General features: G+C 38.9%; 1 protein-coding gene across 1 annotated transcript in view; it reads left to right on the forward strand.

Annotated features, from left to right (window-relative positions):
• Positions 1-25320, forward strand: part of MYPT-75D (Myosin phosphatase targeting subunit 75D) — a 305331-nt gene that overhangs the window by 108044 nt on the left and 171967 nt on the right. Inside the window, exon 2 of the mRNA XM_090398351.1 lies at positions 14593-14664. The gene's annotated coding sequence lies outside the window, so the exon portion shown is untranslated. The remainder of the gene's footprint in view (positions 1-14592; positions 14665-25320) is intronic.

Raw genomic sequence — 25320 nt, forward strand, 5'->3', positions numbered from 1 at the left:
ATATTTTGAATTAAGGAATGGAATTTGTTAGACTTGACGTGGATGGCCTTGAGAGATAATTGAAGCTCGAGGGGCACAAGATTAGCACTCGTTTGTCGGATTCTTCTAAAAGCAGCTTGTTGCATAATAGTGGCTAGAAGGCTTCCGAGAATGCCTCTTGTCCACTTAATTATGTATAAAGGAGACAAGAGTAATGTCCAGGTTGACGGTAGTAACGAGGTGAAAGGACTACCCGTGGATTATTCGTGGTGTTTAAAATTAATGGCTTACTTCCCCAGATCTGCAAGGAAGATGCACAAAATTCTGCTTGTGTGCTTGTGGGACAGTAGAGTAGCGGCCTAACATTCAAGAAAATAGTCTTTGTGTGTGTGGGGGGGGGGGATACACACCTGTAGAAGGAACATAAAACAACTCCTTGTTGACTCCAAGAAAATTAAACCGGTTCTCGAAAACCTTTTGTTTAGAGTATTGGGTAAAAAATGGTGGCCAAGAAATCCTTTGCAGTTTTTTTTTTTTTTTCCCAGCTGAGAGTATGTTAATTGGTGTCATACGAAAGTAGACAGGCTTTTCCTACTGAGATTTTTCTTTCCCGAAAACAGACGCACTGACCGAAAGAACACCCTCAGCTTATACATCTGATAACACTTGCTTCAGCCATAATTCCAAACCATCATTGTGAACATACATAGCCAAGATTATGTTTTAGAGCAGGGTTTCCCAAACTTTTCCTACGACGGAACACTTCACAAATCCTGAAATTTTCACGGAACACCTTGGTTATTTTGTAATGTAATAATTAATTGTTAATTTAGCTGATTTTTTATTATTAATTAAACATCAATTAAACCATCATTAAATTGATTTCTGCTGATTTTCATTGACATATCCTATTCTGATCACCAAAAATTTATATTATAAGTACTTATGAGTGAATGCAGACTTTTTCTCCTGTGTGCTGGTAGTTTTCCCCTCCCTTTGTACATCCTGGAGTTTGCTTTGTAGGCTGTAGGTGAATGAATCGCTATCTGTTGCATCACAAACCCCTTCAATAACAGATTTATTAACAACAAAATTAAACAAAGTCCCATGTCTCTTATTCATATTAAAATTTAAATCTGTAGGCCTATTACTTTTAAAAAAATCGCGGCACTACGGTTTCGAAACAAGCACTTTCACCCTACAATACGAACTTGTGAAGAAAGTATTCAGTATTACTAGATTTGAGAACCGGATACAGACTACCTTGATCTTCAATTTTAGCGGAAAAATTTCCTTTATACTTCCTTGCTGATTGGCCACTGACATTTGCAACACAGATGTTACTTCGTTCAGTTTTGAGAACAGAGGATACGCCGCCCATTGTTGTAATCGGTTTGCAGGCAATTTTTATGATCGGTCATAAACAGCGGTATTCTCTTTCCCGATTGTTGAAAGTTTTCGATGTGTGAAAATTAACGATAATTCATGAATATTTCCAAGTTTAAAAATATGCCGCTTGGTCACTAACATTTGCTACACAGATGTCATTTCCTTCAGTTTTGAGAACAGAGGATATGCCACCCATTGCAATAATCCGCTTGCAGGCAATTTTTATAACCGATCGTAAACAGCGGTATTCCCTTTCCCAAATGTTGAAAAGTTTCGATGTGTGAAAATTAACAATACACAGATGTTATTAGGCGTTCTGGGTCTGAGCTTTTCGACATATTCACGAATATTATTCTCCTCAGAATATTTCTACTATAAAATATTTATTCATGAAAAATGCTTAGAAAACTAAAATGATAAATTCCAGTACTTCTCGCGGAACACAGTTTGAAATTTTAAAAGGCTCCATTTTAAAATTCTTTTGTATTTTAGGAAATAGAATCTGCATGTATAAATTCTATAAGGCATTCAGCTGATGTAGCCTAATCAGCAGCAATCTTAAAAGATAATATTGATCGCTGCGGTTTCCCCCCGTGTTTGAATCGTCTGGTTTTGGGGTGGAAGTAAAGTTTCGTCAAGAAATTCTATTTTTCTTCTCTACAAATGAAGCTGAACGATGTACACACACAGACCCTTAGTTGCCTCGTTACTAAACTTAAATAGTTTCTGTGACTCTCAGAGACGCTTTGTTTCTTGAAATCGCACTTTCCCGCTTTCGCATTTGCTATTCGGAGAGAGTAGGCAAGCGTGACATTACATCCGAAGTCTCTCGGGCACAAGAATAAGGACGATCTACCTGCGCTTGTCAGAGACATCCGCACGCAGGACCCCCCCCCCCTTCCTGCTCCTTCGTAGATCGCGCGCTGTTTGTTCTGCGTAAACTACGAGATTAATAAAATCCCTCTTTCCCCTGCTCGGTCATGCCGACATCAATAACGCGTCACCTTGATGCCATTCCGCTGCTCTGACGCTAATCAGATGCTCGCTCCACGTGCGGTCCGACTGTTTTCCGTATTCACAGCGCTGTCAGCTGCCGAAATGATGCAAGTTTATTTGCATCTTGGCGAATCCACGCGGTACGAACTTCTCATGCTCCCTGTAGAGGACCTCTGGCGGGTTACTGTCTCCAAGATGCGTGCGTACGACAGAGCAAGCGGCGCATTACCGAGTCACTAAGAAGACATCAGCGTAGGAAGTAAACCATGACGTTTCGACGCGTGTGTGCTGACTGTTATCAGATATGCGGAGAACTCTTGTTGTATTTATTCGTTGTGCTGTAAATCAGTGGTTTAACCTTCGTTCACCACTTTGGCATTCAGTTCTTTTCGATAAAGCGAACTATATCTACTGTTTTTTTTTTTTTTTTTTTTTAATTTCAGGTGTTCAAAAACAAACAAACGAAAAAAACTGCTTCATTTACATTTCATACGGAAGCTTTGAGTAATAGGATGCGGAAATGCTTGGATGATAGCTTTCTCCCGTGAGTCAGTTTTTCTTTTTGTTTAGAACCTCGATTTCCGCGCTGGCACATACCGTGTAATTTCAACTGTTCAGATGTCAGCAAGTATCCGAAATGCTTATTTTTGAGATCGATCCCATGCAGAATTTAATAAATGCGCGCAGCCACAAACATAAAACTCCGCTGTTATTTCGAGTAACCTCGACTAACCAGTCGGGCCAAGTTCAGTATGGTGATGGTGGTTTTTCCCCTTTCAGTCGGTTCCAACCGTAGGTGACTTTGTAGGCATTGCCCAAGCATTCCTGGCAATGGTAAGTTCACCATTGCTTTCAACAATCCCCCAATTTTATCCGGGCTCGGGACCGGCATATTTGGCTTGGACGTATTCATGACTGTCATCCATGTGTGTGTTCACGGGGCCAGTTTGCCTGTTCTGGGAAACGAAAAACCCGAGTTTGCGAGTGAAATCCTTCCCCTCTCTTCGTATGAGACCGGCTAACTCACCTTTAGTTAAAAGATACCAGATAACGTTTCCTCACGTCACTTACGCGAATCGAATCCAGGTCTTTCCGACTGAGCTACGGAGGTTCTCAATAGTTTGCTGCTGTTTTTTTTTTGTTTTGTTTTTGTTTCTTTTCAGTATTCAAAATGCATGAAAAAATTCGCTTTGTAAAAATACGCAAACTAGTTCCATTCTTTCCAGTTTTTGAAATTCATTTTTCATTACTGTTTTGGGATTACATGTAATGGTGACTCCCTGTAATATGATTGCTATAATACGAGTACTTCCTTTTATTTTATATTAATTTATATATTTGCCGCTTTTATCTTGCTTAAGTGAAAATAAATACTAATTTGTTGCCATTTTTATCTAAGCCACTAAAGTGATTTTTCATCACTAGTTCGTTAAAGAAAAATAGGGTATAGTGATTCTATATTTGGGTGGGTGAAGGCGCAGAAACATGGTCTGTTTTATTCGGAGATAAAATTGTCGTGACAGTGGTTTGCGTGCGCAGCTCATCCGCGTCCTGTTTGCACACGTGGTTTTATTATGTCATGGCAGAATTCAGAAAAAAACGCACTGGTAGCAGAAGTGATATTCAAATATGTAACTAGCAAATGTGGTTACAAACATTTTCATAGCCCCAAAACTACTCCAGTGATATAAACTTTATTACCAGCTGAAATAACACACCTTATTGTGTTGTTGGCAACTGGAGATCCTTTCAAGCATTCACAGAAGTAATCATATTTTGATAAATGCGCTATCCAGAATTGCTCTGATAATTAAAAGGTAATCGTTAAAATTATTCGCCTTGAAATTTCAACCACATGAATTCTTTTTCTGCACGTCAACCACTCACTTCCTTTTTTGTCGACTTCTAAGTGCCAACTCTACCGTTGCCAAAGCCAATCTCAGAAACACAAATGGATATAATTGCCGTCGACATGTTGACAGCGATGGATATCCACTTGAGACTGTTACAGCAATACTCCGGTTGCAGTCTTCGGGGTATCGCTGTAACCGTCTTCGTACCTGTTCAAATGTATAGGAGAAAAATATTTATCTGCAAGATGGGCTATCACAATCGTACAGAATTTTTATATCCATATTATTATTATTATTATTATTATTATTATTATTCCTGATACCTCCAATATTAAACAGAATCGCAGGATTTTTGGATGGTGCACAGCCATATGAACAAGCAGGCTTCAGAGTAAAATTCTCTATAATAGTCGTATTCACACTATCAACTAAGTAATAGAAAAAGTAAATGAATATCATTTTCCGACATATTTAGTGTTTGTAGATTTTGAAAAAGCCTTTGATTCATTCAGAAATAATAAACATCTTTAAGCAAACCATCCCAGCAAAGTATATCAGGTTATTTAATCAAAATTCAGCAGCCAATATAAAGCTAAAACATCAGATAAAGATATTTGATATTGAGATAGGAGTAAGGCAAGGAGATCCTTCATCGCCCAATTAGAAGAGGTCTTTAAGAACACTTCGTGGGAAAATTATGGAATTAAAATCAATGCAACAAATCTCAACGTTTTGCAGATGATATTGTTCTTTTAGCAAAAAATTAACTTCCAGAAATGCTGAACTACTTTGACAAGAAAACAGGAGGAAAAAAAAATATAAACCTTTTGACATGACTAAAACAAAATGGATGACAAATTCAGATATTCAAATTGAACTAAAATTAGCAGATAATCCCATTGAAATTTACCTCGAACAATTAGTTTTAAGGAAAAAAAAAAAACAACATAAAGAAATAAGTAGAAGAATCGCAAAGGAAACAAGGCGTTTTGGTTGTATGAAGATTTTGTTTGGATAATTTGCCTGTCTTTTTTTTTTTTTTTTTTTTTTTTTTTAATCCATTGTTTTGCCTATGGAAGTAAGACGTGGGTAATAAGCAAAACACAGGACGACAGGTTGCATGTGGCCTTGAAGAGAAGAATGCTCATTGTAACAAAAAAAAAAAAGGATAAAATTAGAAATCAGAAATAATACATACTTAGATGAATAAAACAAATTAAAAAATTATTTTATACATATCCCTGAACTATGTATAAAATACATAGTCCATTGTCCAAACATGGAACTTCAGGCCTCCAATAAGCGGGCCGGTGATCTCCCACCTAAGGACAATCACGAATATCCATGTACACGGCGGGATTCGAACCCGCAGCCTGTTGGTTAGAGGGTGGGTACGCTAACTAATCGATCAACCAGACCGGCATATGTAAATGAGATGAACTGACTCTATTAACAGATGAGGGACAAAATTAAACGCTGGAGGAATCTGCAAAAGTTCGATATGAGATGCTGGACATTGGCTAAAGACAACTGATAATTAAGTTGGAGGCGTGTGTCCAGTAGTGGTTGAGAGGCTAAAGAAAAAGAATCTACAAGATGCCGATGCCTTTATTTACCTCATCCACTAACACTGGTGTATCCTGAGATTCATTTACTGTTGCTCCAATGATAAAGGGTTCACCGTGACAGAATATTGAGAGCAACCATATAAAAAGACCGACAGATGAGTCATTGAAATTAATTAAATAAAAATGAGTTGAAGTGCACTCTTATAGACCTTATATACTACAATACTGTAACAATCGAAGTGTCCGAAATCCTTATGTTTGATGACGGAAATCTTAAGCGAAATGATAAATGTCGCCCAGTTTTCATCCGCGAATCGTTGTAAACCTGTGGTACGCTAGTTCCATTGAGGGTGTGAGTATGACTCCCAACGTTGTCCATTTTGTAGAGGCAGATTAGTGCAGAGATTTCCCTTGTCCTCTCTCGTTTCCATCTTATTACTCATCAGTATGACGCTCTACGGAGCGCCTTACTGCTTGCTATACTCCTCCCAAAAGAGCATTTTCATCGAATATAAGAGATCGATTTAACAACCGCTTGCTTTTGTGCACTCGATAAACGCAGAGGTTGACAGCTACTCATCTTTCGACGCGAACATGTCCGGTGTTTGTAACCGAAAAACGTCTTTTGCCCGTATAAAGTATCGAATTGTCACAGATTAGCGTCTCTTCAGCAAGGACAGCCGTAAGTTGCATATTCAGCTTCAATTTGATTGGTTCGAAGCAATCACAGTTTCTTCTGCAAATCACAGCGTCAAGAATATCGAACCACTGAATTCATTAGACAATCACACAAATAAAACTGTTGATGGTCACTTTTATTTCGCTTTTAGAATAAATGTTCAAAGGAATTATGTATATGCAGCGAGTGGTCACACATTATCTCTGGAATCTTTGAGATGGTGTTACGTATCCATTCAAGGGATACGTAAGGGATACATAATTCCATACCAGATAAAGCCGGTAAGCAGCTATCGAGAAATTGTGCGTCTTTTTGAGTGTCCAGGGTGCATTGAGCAGGATCCGTTAATCAAGAATGGTCCTCTGGTCGACAGTCTGATGAGAAGCGGGATTACAAGAGCATTCTCAAAACATTGCGTTGGATCTTGTTACGGATGAGGTGTAGCAGCAGTAGGCGATCCTGCAATTCTTTTTCTTGGTTAAAAGACAAGAACTTAAGGGTTCAGTGGGCAGACAGACACGGAAGGAGTGGGAAAATGTCATCTGGTCCGAACATGATTAGCGTGTAATATCAGCGTCAGGGGGTGGAGTTTTGCTTAGCATACATTCCTTCCTCTGATAACCGAAATCCTGCAACTGCTTTAACATTGCTGATCAGATGCTGCCCCTTCCCTTTAATAACAAAAAGTCATGCAGGGGGAGGATGGTTTGAAAAGCACCAGTTTTATCACTCCCGTTAAGCATCGAACGAGAATGGAAACGAGCTGTTTTTGACTGTCATCAGCTGCTGAGGCGATCAGTGGGTGTGGCTGAGTCTGCTCGGCCCGACATCCCGTGAACGCTCATTTTACCGCGTGTAGAGAGAGACCTAATCATTTGAATAACGAAGAATTGGTTACTGAAGAGAATTTCAGAATTAGCAGTACTGCATGATGATAAATTCTTTTCCCATCCTCTCCTGCTACAGGATTACTCTGGACAGTTCGGGAAAGTTTCTCACGGTTATATCTGACACATCGTAAACAGATTTCTGTCATCTTTAGACCGTCACTGACCGAACGGAGACTGTCTTGGCGATAACGGTTCACATGCGCCTCTCCCTTACGGAGTTTGATAGCTGGGATGGGAATCTTGAAATGCGAGATGTAAAAATTCTTAATTCCAGGATAATTCCTGAAAGTGTCACAGGGAAGGAAATATCTACCCTATATATATCCACTCTCTCTCTCTATATATATATATATATAAAAAGATAAGCCGAAATTTGAAACATTTTTATGTTTTTTTGGCTTATCTTTTTATAAGCCAAAATACTATATAAAAACGTTTTATATATTTTTATATATAAAATTGAGGAAAATAATACATTTTTTAATAGAAAAATATTAAGCGTTGCACTATTTTTATAGATATATAAGACAAAGCTAATACTAACAAAAAATGGCTGTTTTCAAGTCTTAGCAAGTAATGCAACATGAGGGCAACTCGGAAGTTTCTGATCGCCAAACGGAAAAGTTGGAGGATGTGTAGTTTTGGTAACGCAAAAAGACCAATAACATGACCTAATATTTAGCACATGCTAAAAATTAAATAGATCATTGGCAGCTGGGGTTGCTAGGCTGAATAGGCAGATTTATTTTTGTCTATTTTGTTTGATTTCTTGGCTTGATTCAAGTTGTACACATTGGGCGTATGAGTGGGGATGAAGGTTATTACTGCGTTCGATGGGTTTCGTTTCCAGTCTACTTTTCTTATGTTTCATAATTACTAATACACATTTCGTCCGATCAGTTATTTCATATGCATTCGGCTCGAGATTGGGACGAGCGACTTCGGGACACTGGTAAAAATGAAATATCTTGAAACAGTTAATAGCGCTCGGCAGTACCCTGTGCGCAGTCTGAAAATTAACTCGTCCAGCTGGGCGAGGTATATCTGCTGCATTCAAGTCTGTAAATTCTTACGAAACATTAAACCCACTGACGAAGTGCTACTTTATGAAATTTGCCGTGATTTGTCTTGATGTGATTTGGATCTTCTTAATGCAGACAAATCTCTGATCTTTATCTGTCTGTCCAATACTTCGGTCATTGTCCAGGAAAAAAACTAGTCGAATTCCGCTAGTGTCTCAAATTTTACAGTTCTTCCTTACGAAGTTTCAACTTTATGATTTGGCCAGGATGTATGAGGACAATAAAGCTACGAGACTGATATTATAAAATCTTTAATTCGATGAGCTAAGACTAATTGCTCGACTCCTCATCAATTACAAGAAGAAATCTCAAATACTAAACGATATATGAAATTTAAATGGCTTCTCAGAAAGGAGCCCTTAACATCCGTTTGACTCCTACAAACCTAACTTCAACAACAAGGAAGCAGTACGTCGAGTTCTGATCCCATACATTTCTGGCGTTTCAGAACCGATTTCCAGAATTCTGAAGAAATACAATTTAGTGGCTGCTTTTATATCCACCAGTAAGCTCTCAACTTATTTCCCCTCTTCAAAAGATAAACGCTCACCGAAGTCTCTCCCGGGTGTACCAATTTTCCTTGCGACCGCATCTATCCTACTTCGGCATATATTTTCCACAGGAAATCCGATAAATCTGGATTGGCTCAACACGGAGTAGACACAGACCATAACATTCTTTGATCTGAAACGCGCCTGCTGCATCGCTGTCTATACAAATTTGCACGTTTATTTAAGGAGAGTGACGAAGCCTCGCGTCTCCGCCCGAACTTGAATCGGAATGACTGCTTTCGTTATCAAAAATATGGGAAAGTCTGATTAGAATGGTGCATCATTATTATTTTTTTTAACTTGCTATAAAAATCACGAATGGTATTTTATGAAGTCATAAGGTCTTAAGAAACTAAAAGATGCTGAATCTATCGGGTGATTCGTAGAGTATAAATTATTATAATATACATGTATATACAGTTATGATTAACCTCAGAACATAACGTTACGGCAAATATTCTATTTTCAATCAATCCGTTGTTTGTATTCTACCTTGTAATCGACTGTCATTGCCCCCGGAGATGGTCTGTAAGTTCCAGATCGAAATAATATATGGCCTTCTAATAAAATAAATATTACTTTTCCCTTTTGTTTTTGTGTAAATAAGTCATGTCTGCTGTAGGATTTACAGCTTATAGCAGATTTACGTGAAATATATATATATATATATATATATATATATCAGCGACTGATTTACTCTTCGGCATGAGTTACCTTGATATTGCAGTGTTTAAAAGATGATGACCTCTGTTCAGGAGCCAGTGTATTCACATTTGAAGGGTTTCACTGGTCTTGCAACTGAGACCAAGCAGAAACCCGTTGTGGGTAAAAAAAAAAAAAACTGAGCAGAGTTCATTATCATAAGTGAAACAACTCCACCTAAGAATTTATTTTCGAAACCAAGTTTCCAAGACATTGTTTTGCCCTTTGTCTAAAAAGTAATGCAGTGATATTTATCTTTTCTTTTATTAGTTTGCAGAAGTTTTTGCATCAAATTTCGCGTAATTTTTACGAACGTTCGCATTCCTAATTAAAGCGACACTCAGCTAAATGAGATTGAGATCGCCGGCCTTTCCAGAGAACTAAGAGTCACGTGACCACAGTGATGTCCTAATCAAAGCTTTTATTCATGTAGCTCGTACCTTCCAATACGGAAATGATTTCCAAAGTCTTGAAATAAATTTATCTTATTTTATCTTTTCATCTGCTCATATCTTTAATTAGCTTTATTTAGTTGTGTTTGAATGCGTAAAAAGAATGAAGAGCGTAATTGGGCTGTAACGGGCGCCTCTCGCAGTCCTTCATGCCGATCACGTTCCTTCCACCCCCTTCCCACCTCTTTCCGGACAAACCTCGCTCTTCGAAAGCCTTTTCAGCGGTCTTTTTGTAAGGCAGTAGAATCTTCTGGACAAACTCCGCTCCCCCCCCCCCCCCCCGCTCTTGCTGTTGCTACGTGGTGTCTGTAACGCCGCTTGGTTTTTTTTACCGACATTCCTCTCTCGCACAAATCCTGGGATAACCGTCCAGCTGTCACTAGCAAATTCCATCCTGGTGTATTCAGTAATCTTCCTCGTGTCACGTAGAAGCAGTTGACTTGCAGTTGTTGTGTGGAAATATATACACTGACTTGCCAGCGGTATCTGAAGTAGCAGTAAAAGAAAAGAAGTGATTTCCAAGCTTCTTGAAATGAGTTTATCTATTCCAGTGTTTCAGCACGCTAAAATGCACCTTTGTTGTCGAATATAATTCATTTCTGAAGGCTGTTTGGAAACCGATTTGTTTGAAAACTGAAACCATTTTTCCATAAGAATTAATGTAAAATGGATTAATCTGTTCCCGAAAACTCCAGACGATTGCTTATTTAAACCTTTATAACTTTTTTACTTCATGCATAAAATCGTATGCAAAAACAACAAAAATGCATAGAATCTTCACACAAAAAGAATGAACAGATAAAATATAGACGAAAATTGATCGCCTCTTTATTTTTGAGTATTGTACAGATCGTTGATTTCGCCGTACTGAACTGCATAGCAAGATCCGTGACGCGAACGCCATTTTATGTTTGGATTATGATTTCTTTTTTCACCTCTATCGTGGTTAACAACAACTTTTCTTTTCGCTTTGCTGCCATCACTATCCTTCTTTGGCCCTACGGTGGCTTATTTAATAATAATTTATAAAAAAAAAATAAAACACAAAATACAAAGAAAATCAAGAAAAGGCACTGCAAATTGAAGGATGTGAATGAGTTTAAGGGGAAGTATGACAAGTATTGTGTGAAGAATGGTTAGTATGCAATGTTGGGTCTCCCGCGATGAGTCTTTTGACTCCATGGAGGCACCTTATAATAATAGTAATAACAATATACAATAGGTGTCTTAAATTAATTAATTCTCCAGAAATTCCAGCAGGTGTCTGCACTGAGCACGTGGTTGCCGGTTTGCCTGTTCGGGAACCGGTGCGTTTTTTTATTCGCAAAATATGTTTGGGAACCAATTTGTTCGAAATGAGAGTCGTTCGACAACCGAGGTTCCGCTGTATTTCGTTTTTATTCACCCATAACAAAATGTTTCCGGGCTAGGTTAGGCTCAGTTGTACTAGAAAGGGAGGAAGTAATAGCATGCACCTTACCACTATGCTACGAAACAAGTTGCGATGGATACATTACGTTCATATTCTCTCGAAACAGTTTTATTTTAGTCTCCTTAGACTAAAATAAAACTGTTTTATTGTAGTCTAAGGAGCGCCTATCACACGATCGTAAATCCCATTTCTTTTTTGTATTCATATAATAAAAAATGGTTTCATGGCAGCAGTACGAGGGTGCGCTGAAAAGTTGGATTGAGGTAGAACCGCGTGACGTACACATTATTCTACATATTCCTCACGAAGTGTTATACGCTTGTTACAACGCTGATGCATCATTTGCAATCCTCTGAGGAAAAAAGTTTCCCTTATTGCACAAATTGATCTATTTTTGTTCTATCAGAACTTTCATCCCCCCCCCCCATAGGTGATAAGTAAGTATGAATCAAAATAGGTAATGTCAGCCTAGTTGGCTGAACGGTTAGTATCTGCTCTCCATTCAACATGCTGCGGGTTCGAATTCCGCTGTGGGCATTTGTGGATTGTTTGTCTTGAGGTCGGAGATGGAATTTCATAGCTCAGTGCGCCACAACCGCCCGCTTATTTAGAGATCCTGCAGTGGCATGAAAAAGTTTCATGTTTGGCCTCTAGACTAGAGCTGCAGTATCATGTAAAAAATGAAAGTACAAAATCTTACAGGAAAAAAAAAATCCCTAATCCAAACACGGTACTAGTATACTAGTACCGTGTTTGGGTTAGGGTACTAGTATACTATTCGTTACAATTTCACGTTAAAAAAAAAAAAATCCACACGCCGACACTAGTATTCGACGTTGAAAAAATCGAAGTTAATTAGCTCAACAGATGGCGTTTCGTGTTTCCGGAGTGATATTCCTTTTTTTTTTCCCCTTTAGAGAAAAGGTTTTTAATTTTTGATGTTTTTAATTGGAATTTTACTTCAGCTTTGTATCCGATGGAGCATCTGTCGTTTGATCCCAAGAAAATCTATATTTATCATCATCACGTTACGGATTTGTGCATTCGAGGGTTAATACGATACACAGGATGGCACTACAAGGAGAGTTTACGTTATTACTTTTGGTTTAAGCTAATACAAAATACTTTGGTCAGCTGAATCTAAATTGTCAGCTCATCCTCGCTCCTTCAGTATCTGCCTACTAACGGGGTGCACCACGAAAAGAAGCCCCAGTCGTTTCTTCGCATTCCTTAGAAGGCTACGTGAGATCTCCTCCCGGTTATCTAGCTTTTGAATTTTAGGTAATGCGATGTAATATTTTTAGGAAGCTATTTTAAACGTCTGAGGACCAGTTGACATAATTGTTGAAAGGATGGATTCTACAAGTAATAAAATTATTGGAGAATAAGGCCATGCTATTCCTTGTCATATCGTTTAGCGATACACAGCTGTTGCTGACACTTTAAAGGGCGTCTATGCTTTAATGGATTTCCATATTATATACAGAGGACATTGGTATAAGTTAACTTAAATAATTGTACTAAAACTGTCATCCCCCATACGAAGTTAGTGCACTTCCTTGCAAGGCGTCAATTCGGCCAATGAACACACGCATTAAACAAACATATTTGGCCTTAATTGTCCTTTAAATGCTTCATTTTGGCAGTGATTTGTATTCCATCAATCTACCATCGAGCTGTTATCTACTAAAAATGAAGGCATTGTTACGTAAACAATGCTGCCTATATTCGATAATTGTTGACTGTCTTTTTCGTTTCTGTTTAGTTTTTAGGCTGTTTTTGGACAATAGACTTTGCAGCGCGTACCTGTTATTTACATTTAACGAATCTGAAGATGGCAGTTAACGAAAACGACGATCTTAGATTTCAATGGCGCCTCTTAACTGAAATCCTGGCTTTGTTAGGTATCCATCAGGGAAGTGAAATCAGATATGTCCGAGGTATGCTCAAGGTAAACAAACGCGTTACTCTTCAATTTAATCGCGCATTCGTTAATACAGTACGACAAAAGCGCATTTCATTAATAGCGGGAATAGACATACGGCACCAAAAATGCCTTAAAATCATGTTTCTGAATCTCTTGCTATAATTAACTGACATGTATGTCAGTTAATTATAGCAAGACCATTGGAATCGGGGGAAGATTATTCCTTCATAACTGAATTCGGTATAACCAAGGTAGAGCGAATGTCATCTACTATCAGGTTGGGGTCTTTCTCCTCAAAATGGCCTTAATCGGAATTCCGTACTTGCCTTTATGGAAGTCCAGACCCTGCGTTATTAGTTGCCCGACTACATGCAGATGGCGCAAGCGAAGAATTGCATTTAAGATATTGTATATTAGTTTGGGGATTTATGCGGTTACATATGAAATATTTGGCGAGCGAAGAATTTCTCTTCCTCTTGGGAACAGGAATTGCCGAATTTTAACGGCATTGTGGCTCGATATATTTCGACTCGGGATTAATAAATTTCGTGTTCAATTAAGGTAATAAAAACTTCAGTATCAGCGTATTGAAAGCATAAATAAAAATTTGAAACAGTTTCACGCATGCAATTCATTTTCCCGTTCTTTTTTTAGAAATTAATTTAATTTCGGTCCCACACTGCTAAAAACAACAACAAAACAACGTAGTAAATTATTCGAATTTAATTAGTTTGGTTTCGCTACGGCACATTCATTAATTGCCATGTTTAGGATATCAGCAACGCCATAAATTTCTCTCTTAGTTATTTCCAGTCGATTCTGGAGCATACCTAGTGAAAGAATGAACTTGTCCGTTGCTAGGGCAACGCAACACCGACGTAAACTCGCTCTCGAGGAACTTCAGCCAACATGCTCGCACAACAATTGTGTTCAAGTTGATTCTTCTGTGTTAGCTTTATCTTTTTTTAACCAGTTAAAGAAATAAAATTTAAAATAGCTGAAGATAACGACGAACGCAGATCAGTTTTCTTAATCTTTTCAAAGCTTATTATCATTTTTAAATGACCGATTTTGTAATTATTTCTTTTTCAGATTTCGGAGGATTAAGAAAATTCGATTCAGTTATATTCATTTGGCAATTGATGGAAGCAGACTGACTGAAAGGTAAATATATTTATTTTGTTTTTTCAAAGGGTTTGAAAAAAAAAAAAATCTGTGTAGGTTAAAACCACAAAGTAGTTCCCGTCTATGCGTGCGATCGCCATAGAATAACGGCATTGTGTGCGTAAAAACCCAAAGAAAAAAAAAAGTTGAATTGTTATGTTTTATTATTTTGAATTGTTAGGTTACATAATGTACAACTTGTTTCTAAATTGTCTGTGGTTTGGTAACAAAAATAAACTTTGAAGACTGGTTCCTAGATCAGGCTGCCTCGAACTCGTTAGCGTGTAATTAGGGACGTCGGTAACTCTTCGTAGGAGGTTATTACACTGCAAATACCTTAAGCTTCGTGTATGCGAGCGTCTTAATTGAAATCATTAAGGAGCTCAAGTTTATCCAAAGTTTTAGGAATGTTAAGCTATATTACCGGTATTCAATGTTGCCGTCCGCCAACAAAAACTGTCCAGACAAATTCGTTCTTAATGTCATGTGATCTTTGAAGGATGGTGCCTGTATTCAGATTATCTTCCCGAACTTCATCCGGTGTGCCTGTTTTGCTGGCCGAGTGGTTAACGTATCCACACATCAGCATGCGAATCCGGCCGTGAGCATGGACGTTTCGGTTGTCTTAGGTGGAGATGAATTCCATCGCCCGGTGTGACACGACCTCCACGTTTATTTGGAGGCCTGGAGTGGCTTGAAAAAACTTGCATTTTTGGTATCTATACAGCCTTGCCATAAATACTGTTACAACTTCTGCACATCCCCTGCACCAACCACAGAATGGCAATGCTGGTTCCGTTAGTGGCACTGTGTGTGCAGCCAACATTCGCATGTTTATCAGTATAGTATGCCCACAGATACGAGACCCTTTGACACTTCATGTCAAGAATCCATTCCGATAATAGGGTAATCAATCCGTATTGTGGGATGAGTTGTTTATTGTTACACGGCGGAAAATTAACTTCTCTTTTATGAACATTGTAGTTTTTAAAGTGTTAACTATTTTGCTTGTATAACAGTTGGAAAATTTTACCTATAAAGCAAGTGATTTCGCATGTTGCTGATCAATTCATTCATCGCCTTATTTCCCTCTCCCCTTCAACATAAATTGACTCTTCTTGGCAGTCTGCCAACGAGAGCTCTCCCGTCTGTGGTCGGACTATAGAGAGAGAGAGAGTGAGTTGTCTAACTGCATGGCTTATGCAGTAGGGAGATTATGAGAACCGCGTAGCTGCAATTGCGCTTCACAAGGCTGGAATGCAGCCACCTATTAATTTCAACATGCTAAAATGTTTGTACTATTTGAGCTATTAACCTTTATAACAGTGTAGAAGACATATCTGATCGTCAAAGAACAGGTCGACCATGCCGCGTTAGGCCGCAACAGCTTGTGACGGCTGTGAAGAGACTCCTCCTCAGTAATCCTGTGAGAACGCAGAAAGTGATGTCGCGAGAGGTGAATGTTTCACAGACAACAAAGAACGATATCACGAGTGCTAACTGTGACCTGGGGGTGAGAGCCAATCGTCGTTCACCTGAACACGTCCTGAAACCACAACTCACGCGGCAGAGGGTCATAAAATGAAAGGCACAGCTCCGGCTGTACGCACATACGAGAAGAATTTCACCATTGAAGAGTCCTTTAACCTCCCAAACTATCAAGTATATGCCCTGGATGGTCGCACAATTTGTGCCATAGCACCCAGGATTCACGGAGGTCATCACCCCGCGTCAGTGATGGTTTGGTGTGTGTGTGTGTGTGTGTGTATGTTGGGGGGAGGGGGGGGGGCATCCAAGTTGCATTTCTGCGAGAAAGCGGTCAAAAAGCTCCGCCAAAGTGTCTCAAGATACCGTGCGGGAACCTGGAACGTTCCCTGAACAACACCTTGTTTTACAGCAGGCAGTGGACCCTCCAACAAGACTCGGCCTCTGCGCCCAAGGTGAGGACCGCACAACAGTAGTTGGAAGCAAATGTGTCCAACCACATATCACCTTCTGATTGGCGAAATCCCGATTTGAATTCAAATTGTGGCCAGAGCGTGCACTCCAGCATCACCAGCCTGAAGGTGGATTGGGGCGAGCAGTGGTGGTGTTTCCGTTGGATGATGTGTTTGCCGCCATCGATATGTGGCCTCATAGAATTCGGGCGTGCGTGAGGACAAAAGGAGAGCATTTCCAACACGAGTGCTACTATATGCACGTTATATATCTGGTTTGTAAAAGCTGATTTACTGATCGATCATATGTTTTGGCGCTTTTCAAGTTGTAACAGTATTTATGGCTAGACTAGGTAGAGCAGGTTTCCGGATTATGTGAAAAATGAATAAAAATAGAAAATTTTAGCAGCTACTGAACTTAGTTAACTTCTGAGAATCCTTAGTTTTATTATTAAGGCGAATGACCTTTGACGATCCACAAATCCTGCGTATGGTTGTTGCATCTTGTGTGTGTACTTGAAAACAACTACCAGCATTATACGATACACGAAAGTAAAACTGGATAAGAAAATAGGCATAACGCTGAAATTCTGTTCTAAATCAGATTTTTTTTTGGGGGGGGGGGTGATCCGTGGTGTTAATCTTGCATTTACAATGACAATCAGAACGGGTTGTCCATCACTGATTACTTCTCGGCCGCACTGCTTTGTTTTCGTACTGTGAAAATACTTCGAAAATGATACGATTGCATTAATTTCCAATAAAAAGGTCTTACAGGCTCGATCTAGACCCTGTTCCCATTTAAGATGGCAGGAAATCACTTCCTCATAGAAAATAGTTCCTTCTTAGGATGCAATTAAACTATCGTTTGGACATAAAATTGTGAGGAAGTGATTTCCTCACAATTTATTTCAGTTTTTTATTTTCGTTTATTCTTTTTTAAATTAAACAGAACGTTTAAAAATTAGGACTACTTAAAAAAAATACGAAAATAAAAAACTGAAATAAACTGGGATTGTTTTGACCAATCATATTGCTCCGTGGTTACAGTGCGATTTCAAAATCGGAACAAACATGTCGGACGGTTTCGATTGCGATTCCAGATTTTTTATTTGAAATTCGTAGCGCAAATGCAAGAATAGCGGAACATTGCGCCCTTCCATTGGAAAAGACGTCGGTTCGATTCTCGTCGTGACGAGGGGAGTCCTTATATGGGCATTTTCAGTTGAAGGTGAGTTAGCCAATCTCATACGGAGGTAGCAGGGGTTTTTCTCCCGGAAACTCGGGTTTCTCATCCCGCATACAGGACAAATCGGTCATTAGAACACACGCAATTTACAGACAAAAAATACTGTTGTTGATGGTGGTAGTAGTGGAAAGGGTGAGATCACTTGGACTCCCTGGAGGTGTCACGTAATAATAATAATAATAATTCTCATGGGAAAACACTGAGTCAGTCAAAACAAATTTTGATGAACGTTTACGCGAAGTTGCGGGCTTCACACTGAACAAGCTGACTGTTGAAATGAACAGTGATCCCGATCTGTCACAAATATCAAGATCAATGCTTTATTGGATGATGGTGGATCTCTGCTTTAGGTATTAAAACAGCGACTTGCATCTGCCCTCATAGAACGATAAGGTGTAATTGCTTGGCGACATCGATACTTTCGAACGCGGAGGAATATGCACCTTCCTTGCTGTGAGCAGGCTGCAATCTTAAAGCGGATCAGAACATGGTTATCAGCTAGAGAAACTTTTTCGAGTTAATCTTTCTTTACCACTGATAACATTTTCTCTCCGGAATTTTTAACTATTCATCTCAGAAGAATCGTCCGCAGAACATGCACTTTACAAACATATGATAATATACTAGCAAGTATTAGGAACACAAGATGGCAGTGGTTATCTGCTGTATTCACTTGTCGCTATGGCTTTGGATAGAAATCGCGCTAATATTCTTCCAGTGACGGAGGTGCAGACCGCCACCAACCAGTTTATATTGGCTTAATATAAGGAAAAAAAAAACGTTTGTATAGCGATAGTTCCTTTTATGTTTATAAAACACACACGCGCGCGCGCGCGAATCCGTTATCCGGATTCGCGCGCGTGTGTGTATACAGGGGGATTATAATTAAAGTTCACATTTCGGAACGCTGTAACTGAGTAAGTACTCAGCGGAACGAATTGATATCAAACATGATGACGTGTGCAGCAATGGAATTTTATTTTGAGCAAAAGTCAACGTTAGTTCTAAAAGCTGCCACTAGGGCAATACATGGCGCTGCAATGCCGTAGTGTAGTGCTTCCCAAACTGTGGGCCGTACGTAAGTTTTGTTGAAGGGGGCCGTGAAATAATGAAAACAAATTTAAAATGTTTTAAGACTAAGTAGATTTTTTTTAATCTTAAAAGAAACATTTAATTTTTATTATTTCTCTTTTGTTCTTTTTATATTTTAATGGAAAAAAATCACACATTGGTTCACAAAGTTTGCTTCCTGCTTATTTCGGCGATTAATGAATATTAGTAAATATATGAATAAACATACAAGTTTCATTTCAAAGGTATTGATAAGAAATACAAAAAAAGATTACAAACGCAAAATCTTGAATATAAACTGTATTGAATATAAATGCAATAAATATTATAATAATATATGTCTATATTACGATTTTTTTTCGATGGGTCCGTGAAATATTTTAATTTTTCCAAAGGGGGCCTTGGCATCCATAAGTTTGGGAAGCACTGCCGTTGTGGATAATTCAAAAACGTCATTTTTTTTCTTATATAAGAAAAAATTGTTTAAAATTTCTTGACTTTTTTTGGCGGGGGGGGGGCTTTACGCTCCTTTCCACTGTACTAGAGAGATTGAAAGAAACACGGTGGTAAATTGTATGCGTTGTTCGAAACAGTAGGAACCGCTTATGTAAAACATCGTCTTTTAGTAGGAAGTCCAATATTTCTTTATTTATGAATTGCAACTAGCGCGCCAATGCACACTCGCGCACACAAAATCCGCATGGGGAATTCTGTATCCCAAAAGGGACAAGTTTAAAATAGTGACTTTATTTTACGATTACCTGATATAATATGCAAGTGCTTATCTTCGTGGAGGATCCACTGGTTAAATCAGTTCTTATCTTCCCACCTCTCTTGCTAGTAGATTGTGCCGAAGGCTTTCCACTGATCGCAGTTTGAAGAGCTCTGAACATGTTTTTCATTGCAATATCTTTACTACATAAAAGTACACTGAAGTGGCAAGCCGCACTACAAACTTCGGCGGGCATATATGTTGTGCACCCCTTGCCTACTGCAGAGGGGGGGGGGGGAAACACACATACAGCGTTGTGCTGTTGAACGAACCAGTACTCGAGATTTAGCATTCTGATTTTTCCTTTATTATTGACGCGCCACCTTGTATCTGGTTCGAAATCATTTTTTCCCCGATGAACTTATTAAAAAGCAGTTGACATGCCTACCCCCTGAAGGTGGGGAGAAGATAATGAGATTCTAGGCGAAAGCCATTAGAATGTTTTTGGTCATTTAAAAAAAAAAATAAAAAATCGCATTTGACGTTCGTAGACGCCGAATGGTCACTGCCGCACCTCACATTGTTTTGGCGATGATGTCTTCTGCTAGAATAAGAGGTAAGGTCGTAGATAAGGTTAGTTAGTGTGTCCGCTCTCCAGCCAAGAGAGCGGACACACTAACTAACCACTCTGCCGACCAGACAGATCACCGGTACCAAATTTGTTGCTCTTTCCCTCCCTCCACCCCACCCCGCACAAAAAGAGGGAAAAAGCAAGCAGTTCAGTGCATATTTTTGCAAAAATCTACGATTCCCGATACCAGAATTTAGGGGACCCTGAACCCCTTATCCGGATTCGATTCTTGTCGTGATGAGAAGAGTCTTTCTTTTATACGTGGGCTTTTTCATTTGAAGGTCAGTTAGCCAATCTCGTACGGAGGTCAACAGGGTTTTTCATCCCACGTATAAGCAAATTGGTCAGAGACCACACCCCGTTAACAGACAAAATACTTTTAATGGTCGGCAGATGGCGTTGTGTTTACATGGAGTGTTGACCACGAGTTGTAATGCGCAAAGTGCTCTTCCTCGTGAGTCCTTGGAGGTGTCGCGTAATAATAATTATAAAGAATACAAATAAGGGCGTGTTGCATTCGCGTTCTATTTTTTGTTTATTAATAAATTAAAAACAAAGCCGGATATCTGTTAATGTAACTTTGACACCGACGGACGGTTTACTATTTACTTTCTCTCTGCTTTGGATCGTTTTATTAAATGGGCGAAATTACTAAAAGGTACTTAAACTGACCCCACAATGCTTTCAAATCCATTTTATTTTATTTCGCACTGTATTCTACGTCGATCAAAAAAAAAAAAAAACCTTGACTGTCTTGGAAATTTTATTAACCTTAGCAAAAGATAAAATATCGATCTTACTAAAGGGAGTTGACGGCAGCCTTCGAGAGGTTTTGTATTTTTGTTAGCGATTCTCGACAGTGGGCATCGGAGAATAGCAGTTGACCTCGATATTAAACCAGTTGTGTCAACACTGCTAAGGACTCGCGCGTGTGTTTGGATGAAGGAATTAGCTTTTGTTTTGTAGCGTGAGATGACCGTTGAATCCTTAAAGACGCGAAGCTCCTTCGTAGAATAAGTGCTTATTTTCTGCGGTGTCGATGAAAACAACTTTGGGAACATTATCTTGACACTTTACAGATTGTGCCGCCGCACGAATTCTAGTCGGGGACTTTCCCTTATCTAAGGAAGGAAGAATTGCATACGGCGATTTCGATTATCGGGGTGTATTCTTGCCTTTATTTTATCTTATCCTGCCGTAGATACAGGGGCGAGGAATGTTTTAATTCTCACTCATAGCACTTGCAGATTATTGCAGTTCCTGTCAAAGGTAGGTTATTGTTTATTTACTTGACAGGGCGAGATCATCGCTGCCTTTCTTAGGGAAGCTTGATTGCTTTCAGCACAAACTCCTAATGCGAGGAAAACTGTAATTATTCATTAAAGAACCCCTTTTAAAAACTTTTCTTTTGTTTTAATAGGAAAATAGATAAAAACGAACTGCGCTTCTTGTAAAAGTTACGAAGAATATCTATTTAATACACGAAATCGCCGTTCAGAATCAACTTGGGGCGTGAAAGCATATTTCGTGAGACAAGACGAAAATGTCTTTTCTCGCTTGTAACAATTTTAAGAGGTAAAAAAAAAAATGAATTAGATTTTGCTGTACTTTTTAATCCCATTCCTGTATATACAGGGGGGGGCTGGGAAGTTCTGATAAACATCTAGAACAAAAATGATATTAAACGAACTGATATAACCACAATCCTCGTATGTTCTTTCTTGTGGTTGTTCGTTTAATATCCTGTTTGTTCTAGATGTTTATCAGAACTTTCCAGACCTCCCTCCCATCATAAATGCATCCGACAGTGGGATGTTTCGTTGTCATTTGTGAGCGTGCCACCTCGAGGTTTCGTTTGCAATTCAGACAATTTAGTTTGGATGGGATTGTTTGGGACAATTAACCAAATGTTCATGTTGAGGCCTTCTTTCTGGCTCTTCACTTTATTTGCCAACTTGATGACTTGTTGTACTAACCTATTCTCCAAAGACATATCTTCCTGTACAGCATTGTGTAAACATGATCACTTCTCTGTTTTGGTGTTGCTCGAATGTGCGAGGGAGTTGGCTTTTACCACTCTCAGCTCAGGCACAGTCCCTAGACCATGGACGAAGTTATGATAGCGATCCTGCAGGATGATTTTAATAAGCTGTGGATGATATTTTTATTATTTTTAGAGGTCAGCATGGCTTTAAGGGGAGGTCTTGCTTTAGCAGTTTACTTTGTTTCTATAATAAAGTAACGCTAGAGTTGGATAAAGGTCATGCCTATACTGTGATAGTGTTTGACCGAATACTGCACTCGAATCTGTTAAGTAAGCTAAAGCAAATGGGAATGGATACCGGATTGGCTAGATAAGTGGGTAGTTGTGAGACAGGTATCAGAGAGTAGTGTATGGTGGAGCCGAGTCAAAGATTAGAAAAGTAATCAGTGGTGTGCTACAAGACTCTGTTCTTGGTCCACTGCTGTTTAATCTGTATATTAATGATATTGGAGACAATTTACAGAGTAATATCCAGTTGTTTGCGGATGGCGCTAAGCTGGGAAGAGCTATAGTACATAAAGACGATGTAGCGATCCTGCAGGATGATTTTAATAAGCTTTCGGTGTGATCAAAGGATAACGGTTTTTCTTTTATTGTGGCTAAATCGAAATGTCAAGTTATTCACTTTGGATCGAAAACGTTTCAGTCTGTGTATTCTATCGATGGGATTTCATTGTTGGAAATTGAAGTCAGGGATCTGGAAGTTATAGTTGATAGGGAACTGAAATGTAGAAGTCATATTGCAAAAATTGGCGAAACAATTCAGAAGATCACTTGGATGCTCAAAAATACGTTGATTAGTAGGGACAAAAAAGGTCATTATTTCTCTTTATAAGTCTCTGATACGGCTCCATCTGGACCACTGTGCTCAGAATTGGTGTCGCCTGGGTTTCTTGGTGATGTGGAGGTGGTTGAGAGTGGAATGTTCTGTATGAAGGGAGATTGAAGATTTGTGGGTTACAAAATTTGGCAGATAGAAGGAAGAGATGACAAAAACATTCAAGTTACTGAAAGGGTTTTATAGAATGGAAGTGCGAGAAATTATTCACTATATGGCAGGTGGGAGTGGAACAGGAGGTAATCATTGGAAGTTGAATCAAGCTTTAGTTACCAACGATGCGAGATTTTTTGCTACCAGGGTGGTGAGCGAATGGAATGGGTTGCCTGCGGGGATTGAGTGCTTCGTCAGTGAATCAATTTAAGGAGGGGTATGATGGGTACTGTGTGAGTATGGCGCCCTTCTGCCTCTCATGGTGAAATTCTGGTCGGATCGTACATGATACGATATGTATATTGTGAACTATACTATGGGCCTCCCGCGATGACTCCACGGAGTCAAAACAGTAACAAAAATAATAAAGATACAGTCAGTGCCGTTGATAGAGCTTTTGCCGCCCCTCTCAATACACACCAAAAATACTACAAAAAGTGAAAACGACTTATAGGATAAGGTTCAAAGTTCCGCCTGGGGCGGACTGCCCCCACCTCTAGCTACACCACTGGATACAGTATTGCTTAGCATGTATTAGAGAAGGTGTTGGATTCCTTATAGTGAATCCAGAATATTTTGAACATTTGAGCATAACCAGTGGTGAGCTATGGAAATTTTAACAAAGGGCTTGCGTCGTCGAGCAAAAAAAAAAAAAAAAAAAAAAAAAAAAAGGCCTAACTTAGTCATAATACTTATATTGCCACTTTGTAGAGCTTCTGACAGATATGATGATTCCTGTAGGATATCAATCACTAATGCTAGATCTTTTAAAAATTCCAAATTGAGAAGTCGGTTTAAAAAGCCCTTATATTTATCGTTCGATGCAAAATGCTTGCATAAATCTGGATAATTTCTCCACAAAGCAAGAGCCGTTCGTAAAGTGCAAGATGCCCATCGTGGGCCAAACACACGGCCGCTCTTTAAAATTTCGATACCAAGGCCTTTTGCAATCGTATTTAATTCTCGTTGATTGATGATAAAAAGCATATAATTTATCCATAAACATTTCAAAATGATTTATTTCTTTAATGTTTTTTATCGAATCGTCTAATGCTAAGTGTAAACGATGAGCGCGATGCCAAATCACAACGTTGGGAAATTTTTGTAGAAGTTTGATTGCAACACCTGCTTTGTTTCCTAACAGTACACTAGCTCCATCAGAACAAAACGCAATGAGATGATTTTTTAAATAGCTATCAGAAAATCCATATGAATTTAAAGTAGCAATTATAGCAGCATCTATACATTCCACTGTGGTATTTCTAGTTCTACAAGATTATTAAACAAGAAGAACAAGGGGTTCGCAAATTTGAGAAAAATTTATCAAAGGGTTCGTGCGAGCCCCTTATAGCTCACCATTGAGCATAACTGAGATTTGATATTTTTCCTTCCTGGAGGTCTCTTGTACGATTTTTTTTTTTAATCTGATAACTTCAGGTTTCTGAACTTCTACTACGTGAAATGTCTTATGTTTCGCTCAGTAAAGTTGCGTGTTGGTATTTCTAGCTCTCACGCATTTTGAAATCTCGTTTGTATTTAGAAAATAACTTTCGCAAACTCATAAATATTTCATTCTGAAGGTTTTTGGCATTCGTGTCTTTTCTCCCACGACTCGGGAGGAACGTTGACATGTGTGCGTGCTTTGCGTTTCCGTAATGATGGCGGAAAAGCATATAAAATCGGAATGTTTGAACCGTGAAATACTGGAATACCAGGAACACGTGTCCGATATTACTGCACTCTTTTTTTTTTTTTTTGTTTTTTTTTGTGACGTCTTTTGCGTGAAAACAGACTTCAGTTACTTCAGTTCGAAAGAAAAAAAAAAAGTTTCTGCTTGCTATTTACGTGTGATATTTTCATGGGCTAACGACTTTCCCTTGTTAGCTGTCAATACTTTGTTTCCAGTCGGGACGATTTGCCACACCACTGAATAAATCTCGTTTCTTCCCCCGACACTCCGATTTTATACGTTTGGTGCATTCCTGCAACGACAGCAGTTCTTAAGATGCTTCAGGTGCAGT

The sequence above is a fragment of the Typopeltis vanoorti genome, chromosome 9 (genome assembly GCF_054136105.1).
Source record: "Typopeltis vanoorti isolate ZY-2024b chromosome 9, IOZ_Tvanoo_1.0, whole genome shotgun sequence".
In the NCBI taxonomy this organism is placed as follows: Eukaryota; Metazoa; Arthropoda; class Arachnida; order Uropygi; family Thelyphonidae; genus Typopeltis; species Typopeltis vanoorti.